Source organism: Achroia grisella, unplaced genomic scaffold, assembly GCF_030625045.1.
Source record: "Achroia grisella isolate CSIRO2021 unplaced genomic scaffold, CSIRO_AGI_Agris_v1 utg1295, whole genome shotgun sequence".
Taxonomy (NCBI): domain Eukaryota; kingdom Metazoa; phylum Arthropoda; class Insecta; order Lepidoptera; family Pyralidae; genus Achroia; species Achroia grisella.
In genome coordinates, this window is record NW_026712613.1 from 1100127 (window position 1) to 1107401 (window position 7275).

The 7275-nt window shown below is 29.8% G+C and overlaps 1 long non-coding RNA gene and 1 pseudogene across 1 annotated transcript; one reads left to right on the plus strand and one right to left on the minus strand.

Annotated features, from left to right (window-relative positions):
- Nucleotides 1–444: 444 nt before the first annotated feature.
- On the minus strand, nucleotides 445–4339 carry LOC131855017 (uncharacterized). The gene is made up of 3 exons (XR_009358087.1): nucleotides 4252–4339; nucleotides 4112–4171; nucleotides 445–534 (listed from the first exon to the last, which is right to left on the minus strand). It is a non-coding gene; the product is annotated as an uncharacterized LOC131855017 (long non-coding RNA).
- Nucleotides 4340–5328: 989 nt separating this feature from the next.
- On the plus strand, nucleotides 5329–6144 carry LOC131855054 (uncharacterized; annotated as a pseudogene).
- Nucleotides 6145–7275: the final 1131 nt, after the last annotated feature.

Below are 7275 nucleotides of genomic sequence, written 5' to 3' on the forward strand. Positions count from 1 at the left end.
TGTCTAGATATCTCAGGACAATTCACACAGCATCCATTCCCAAGATAAGCTAGCTAAAGCTTGTGTTACGGGTACTAGGCAACTGATACATACTCTTATATACATGTCTAATCCATACATAATATACATAGAAATCACCCAGACCAATACAAACAATCATACGCATGAAGATAAATCTTTGTACAGTGTTAGAAATCGAACCCGCGATAATCAGAAATACAGTGGTGTGGTAAACCTCTAGACCACTGAGGTCTATTACCTACACAACATTCATTGTTATGTAGATAAAGTCCGCCAATAATAGTTTTTATCGCATATGACGTATATGTGTACAGATTATTTATAACATACCTTTGTGGCTGTAATTAAAATTAAATAAACAGATAATAAAATAATACTAACATCAAATGGATCAATGGAGTCATTACATACACTTTGATTTTTGTCTGCTTTAATTTGTTCTCCAATTGGATGGTTGGTGACATAATTTCTTGGTAATACATTTGGTGATGTAGACAGTTCTTTTGAACTGGCCTGTAACAAATTATACAGCTTTAATCAGTGTACATTTCAAAAACATAAAAGTTATGGAATGCCCATAGTCTACTTTCAAATTAATAAAAAAAATTGTCTATGAGCATATCACAATGTTCAAGTTATTTACTAGAAAGTTTTATCCAGGGGCATTTTATAACAATCAGGTCTTTTTTTAAATTCAATCCAATTTCCAATTGATCCCTTATATCCCTTATTTCTTTATGCCATATTCATTTATCAGGTTGCGTATTATAGGTGTGAATGTGTAACAAAGTGACATTATATTATACTCGCTACTCGCCCCGGCTTCGCACAGGTTACAGTTAGTTTATATATATATTTCAATATACAGCCTAAAAAATAAGTTTCAAGCTTCTAGCTTTAAAAATGACGATACTTTCATACAATCTTTCATCTCCTCTTTCAAACCCCTTACAAACCTTTTTCACATTAATAGGTAACCTATGTCCTTTCTCAGCATTTAGACTATCAGTGTAGCAAATTTCATGAAATAATTTCTATATTCTTGAAAGTTACTAGGATAGCACCACGAGTCGAAAACGCTGACCAGGGGAAACTTACTTAACAACGACTCTTCATATTACGAGTTATTTAGTAATTAAATAAATTTAAGCTCATTCACATACCTGACTTCGGAGTGAACAGTAAGTAGGATAATTATTATTAAGTTGCAGATTATCATTAATACTTTTACATTCAATTAGCATAAAGTAAATTTGTTTTTTTTAATTCCTCCGTCCGAGGCCTACATAATTACAGTTTATTGTGATACATACATAAATATTCATTTACCATCTCAATATATTCGCAATATTTTTATTTCTACTATTCTTAGTTTTTCATTACTTATCACATATCTATTACGTGTAGACACATATATGTAATAATAATATCTTAGGACAATTCACACAGCATCTAGTCCCAAGATAAACTACCTAGAGCTTGTGTTATGGGTACTAGACAACTGATAGATATCCTTAGATACATTTCTAATCCATACATAATATACATAGAAAACACACAACCAATACGAACAATCATAGGCACTCATGGAAATAAATATTTGTACCATGTTAGAAAGCGAACCCGCGTTAATAGTAAATAAAACAGTGTGGTACACTTTAGACCATCGAGGCCATGAATGTTATGTGCATAAAGACCGCCAATAATAGTTTTTATCGCAAAAACGTCACGTACAGATAATCGATAACATATCTTTGCGGCTTTCATAATTAATTCTATACATATAAATAAAATTGGAGTGTCTGTTTGTTATATTGAAATAACCGTTTTTTATACATGCATATGAAAATAAACACGGTACATACACCAAAAAGACATTTTTTTAGAATTTTTGTCTGTCCGTCTGTTTGTTCCGGCTAATCTCTGAAATGGCTGGACCGATTTTGACAGGACTTTTTTTGGCAGATAGCTGATATAATTAGGAGTAACTTAGGCTACTTTTATTTTAGAAATATAAAATTAGATTCGCGGTGTCGCGGGTCGAGTCCGGTCGGGTGGTCGCGGATAAGTGCGGACAAAGGCGCTGGAACAGTTAGTAGTTAATAAAACAGTACTAACATCAATTGCATCAATGGAGTCATTATTGATTGATTTTTGTTTGCTTTAATTTGTTCTTCAACTGGATGGTTGATAACATATTTTCTTGGTAATACATTTGGTGATGCAGACAGTTCTTCTGGACTGACCTATAACGAATTATACAGTTTTAAACAGTAAACATTTCAAAAATATGACAGTTATGGAATGCCCAAAGTATACTTTCAAGTTATGAAAAAATGTAAAAAGAATTACAATTTTCAAATTATTTATATTGTATCCCCATTGTGTATACAACTTTTTTATTTTTCATTTCATAACTTTCAGGTTTTTTTTTTTAAAAATCCAATAGGTTGCAATTCATCCTTTATATCAAATAATTCTTTGTCATATTAATTTATCAGGTTGTTTGTGCATTACAGATGGGAATATGTATTGTGTAACTAACAAATACACATATTATTATTATATTATAAATAAGGACTAGTATAGATTACAGACAAATATAAATTAATTTAAAATCGGTTCATAGACAGCTTTTTACTTTATCAACTTACTCAGACCACAGGCTACCATCTCCTACTGTGGGTTCTCGCTTGGAACAACCATAATATAGATAGCGTCATTGCAATCAAACGAATTACTTAATATCATGCAAACATTCAAAACATATAATCTATTTTTAAAAAGTCAATAAATTGTTAGAATGATATAATGGAGTAAATTTTGCATTGTTTCAACTTTGCATTTATGTTTCCAAACTATGACTACTAGATGGCACTTTTTTCATTTGCATCACCATATTACAAATGTTTACTTCACATTTATTAAAAGTAAGCACTTATTATTTCATGTTTCTAAATTAAACAAGTAAGATGTTGGAAGCCTCAAGTGGATATTGACTCGAAGCAAGGAAGGCTGCATCATCAGCAAATATTGCTGTTGTAATTTCAGTACTTTAAGCTAAGTTGGGTGTGTACAAATTGTGTAAGTCAGGCCTAGTACAAAGCCCTGTGGTACTACTGCAAGGATTTCTTAAAATCCTGAGGTGCAGTCTTTTTTCCTTTTTTTTCATAAATTTTCTAATTTTTCTGCATACTCTATGAACTTATTCAACAGTGGAATGTCCTTTTCGAAATCCGAAATGATGATTGGGGATAATAGATTTTTCTTTGAGAACATTTGTAAGTCTATGTAGTCGGGATATTTACAAGTACTCAATTTTTATATTATTTAACTCATATTGGTAATTTTTTAGCAATGCTATAGCAATTGGTGCTATATTGCTTATAATTTTACATGCCAATTATATTGTTAACTATAATTATGATTACTTAAAAATAAATGTGATTAATTGTTTTGGCCATACAATCTATACATATAAATAAAATTAGAGTGTCTGTTTGTAATATTGAAATAACCATTTTTACTACAAACATATGAATATAATAAGGTATATACACCAAAAACACACTTTTTAAAATTTTTGCCTGTCTGTCTGTCTGTTTGTTCCGGCTAATCTCTGAAATGGCTGGACAAATTTGAACGGGACTTTTTTGGCAGGTATCTAATGTAATAAGTAGTAACTTAGGCTACATTTATTTTAGAAAAATATAGTATAATTCCATGCGGACGAAGTCGCGGGAACATTTAGTAAGAAATAAATATACTGTATTCTTAATTAAGTAATTTCATTGTACACACTGTCCTTGACCCAAATAAAGTTATATATACTGAATTTAATCAATAATTTTTATTAGCCAGAACAAACAGACAGACAGACAAAAATTGTTATTTTGGTGTATGTACCGTATTTATATTCGTATGCATGTATAAAAAACAGTTATTTCAATGTTACAAACAGATACTCTAATTTTATTTATATGTATAGATTTGATATAGAGAAACTAAAAATTTTAAGTATTTGTCCAAAACGATGTATTGTAAATGTATTAAATTTTATGTATTAAACTATATTTGTAAATAAACTTACACTGAAGAATTTGTTTGTTCAAATTTGGATTTGTTCTCTGAGATTTGTTGGTCGTTGGTGCTGTAATTAATAATCTATTATATAATTACATCATCAGCACAAAGAATTAAAATAGGTATACATAAAAAAAATTAATAAACCTCAAGCGTATATCATTTCATAAATCTTGGCTAACTTTCGTAACAGAATTTAATATAGAGGAATTTTCTTTTAAATCCATCTTCTAAAATTAACTTTAATAATTACATACCCTACATATAATTGATTAAAATATTAAATAAAATGAAAAAGACAATCAGAAATTAATCAAAATTCAAATTCAAATAGATAAGATACCTGCCTTATAGTTAGTTTTTAAATCCCGGAGGCTAAATTGACAGGTGTGAATGTCAAATTTTCAAATAATGTTACCAGCTTTAAGGAGTAGCTACGGTACCGATTTGTTTCATCGGAAACTTTATTATATTATATAACTTTAAAGGACGTTTCCACAACAAAATTTAAAATTTGCGTATATATATGTATTGGTGTTTCCATTACTGTCGTCATAGTCGTCATAGTCTATTTTAAATAGGTATTTGTTTTATAGACATACAGTGCAAAAACTGTTCTTGAGTTTCTTAATAGTTCAGTGCAAAGAATATTATTTAATCAGGTACAATCTCATAGTCAAATATTGTTGTATAATTCTATAATTACAACAAAATAAATTATTTACAAAACCTATATAAAAAAGTACATGAATATTAAAACTGCATTATTCACATTTCGTCAACAGAACTATATACAAACTTATATAGAGACGGATAATTTATTTTTAGCTTTTTAAAGCAATACATAAAATAGAAATTAGTTAATCAAACAAAGTATACCATGAGTTTCTACTATCTCTACAATGTTATTGTTACACTAGAAATAATATTCCATATGTTCATAAGAAGTACAGCAAAGTAGAGCTGGTAGTAAACCTCGGATGTTAAAAAATGGTAACCCATTGATTTTGCAATGACAGTGACTTTTTGGCGGGAAGTCAAATTGAGCGGGTGTTTTAAATTTTCTCCTTTTTGATTTTTTTATTTTAATTGTAATTTTATTGTAAATATTGTATATCTTATTGTAAATACCTAAATAATAAATCAAGCAAAGAAAATGAGTGATAGTAGCGACGGGGGAAACCCCGTCGACCGTGGAAAAGTCAACGCGGCAAAAAACGGAAGATGTCGCCGAATCATTTAATTATATCCGAGGACTATAAAATGTATACAAAACCCAATTACAAAAGACAGTTTCCTGAAAATCATAGTGTAGATTGTGTTGTCTATGTAGAATCTACAGAAAATGAAAAAGTAGGGAATAAAAACCCCATTACTTTAACAAAGTTATTCACCGAAAATGTGAAAGGCATTGCAGGTGTAGTAAACGCCTATAAAATAGGTGTGACCTTTCGAAAGCCCGCACCAGCCAATAATTTTTTAAAAATGGACAATTTTTTAAACAAGTATAAATTCAAGGCTTTTGTACCAGCATATATCACAGAAAAAACTGGTATCATAAGATACGTACCGACAGACATGTCCAACGAAGATATTTATAAAAGTATTAGTTTGATACCGAAGTGATATCCATCAAACGTTTTATGAAAAAAGTAGAGGGAAAACTATCTCCATTGGGCACTGTAGCCGTCACATTTGCAGCTACCACTTTACCACAATATGCCTACATACAATTATTTAGATATCCTGTACACACTTATATTCCACCATTAGTCCAATGTTACAAATGTCTGAAGTTTAACCATTCAGCTAAAGTATGCCAGCTCACAGATGTGCTCATCATGTGCTGGTCAACACTCATACAAAGAATGTGATGTAGAAGAAATCGTTTGTATCAATTGTAGTGGTAACCACTTAGCAATTTCGAGAGATTGTCCCATTAAAAAGAAGAAAATTGAAGAAAAAAGAAGTAAATATGTCAATCACAAAAATAGTACAACCCCAAAAGTATATTTTAGAGAAATCTTTAAATGTATATAATTCACAATTTAAACAAAATGTAAATAATAATAATACTGCATTCAATGCAGATCAAATTGTAAATAATGAAATTATAATTAATGCATTAGTTAAATCTCTTGTTGCTCTGTATTAAAAAAGAGAAAATGTCAATAACTAATAAGACAATAAAAGAAATATTGTTGTCAAATTTAATTTAATTATTTAAATATAGCCCAGTTTAATATACAAAGCTTACAGAGTAAAAAAGCTCTGTTGCAAAAATACATGAATGAACAAAATAGAGTCTCATTAATGAGACATGGCTTAAAAAACAGTAAAATTCCTAAATTTACATCCTATAATTTTATTCCAATACACACAATGGATGTATTTTAATAAAAGAAAATTTTAAATATAATATCATAACTACTACTTTTTATGAATCATTCAGAATATATGTATTGCAATAGAAACATCCATATTACTATGTGTGTACTATGGAAGATTTGATACCAACAAACTGAAAAAGTTCTACTTAGTGCTCCTATGTCTCATTATGGGTGAAGAATTTTGTTTTTGTACAAACAAATACAATCTCATAGATGAACTTTATGTGTGTTAAATGATGGTAGTCCAACCACCATTCAATCACCAAACAGGCAGGCATCAGATAGATATAACATTAGTTAGTCCCCGTTGGTCCTCTCTGTGAGTGGAAAGTCCATGATGATGGGCAGCTATCACTATCCAACTCACGTAAGTTATGATAACAGTGTATGAGGTCCGACCTGTAGAAGAAAAATTTTTCATAATAAAGCAGACTGGTCGAAATATTTTTCTTTATCAGGAATGTACATAATAATGTAAATAATGACACACCATTACAATTTTATAATAATTTTGTTAATATTTTATATGACATAAACAAAAGTACCAAAATCAAAGTTTAAACAAACTATACACACTTTAAGAAAACGTATGCCTTGGTGGAACAAAACATCATAAGAGAGCCCTTTTACAATATAGAGTTACCCCAACAATTGTTAACTTCATAATTTATAAAAAAGTTGATGCTAAAAAAAAAAGAATTCTAAAGGAACAACGCAAAGATTCCTGGCAAGAGTTGTGTAGTAGCTTCAATAGAATGACCTATTTCAAAAATATGGAGTT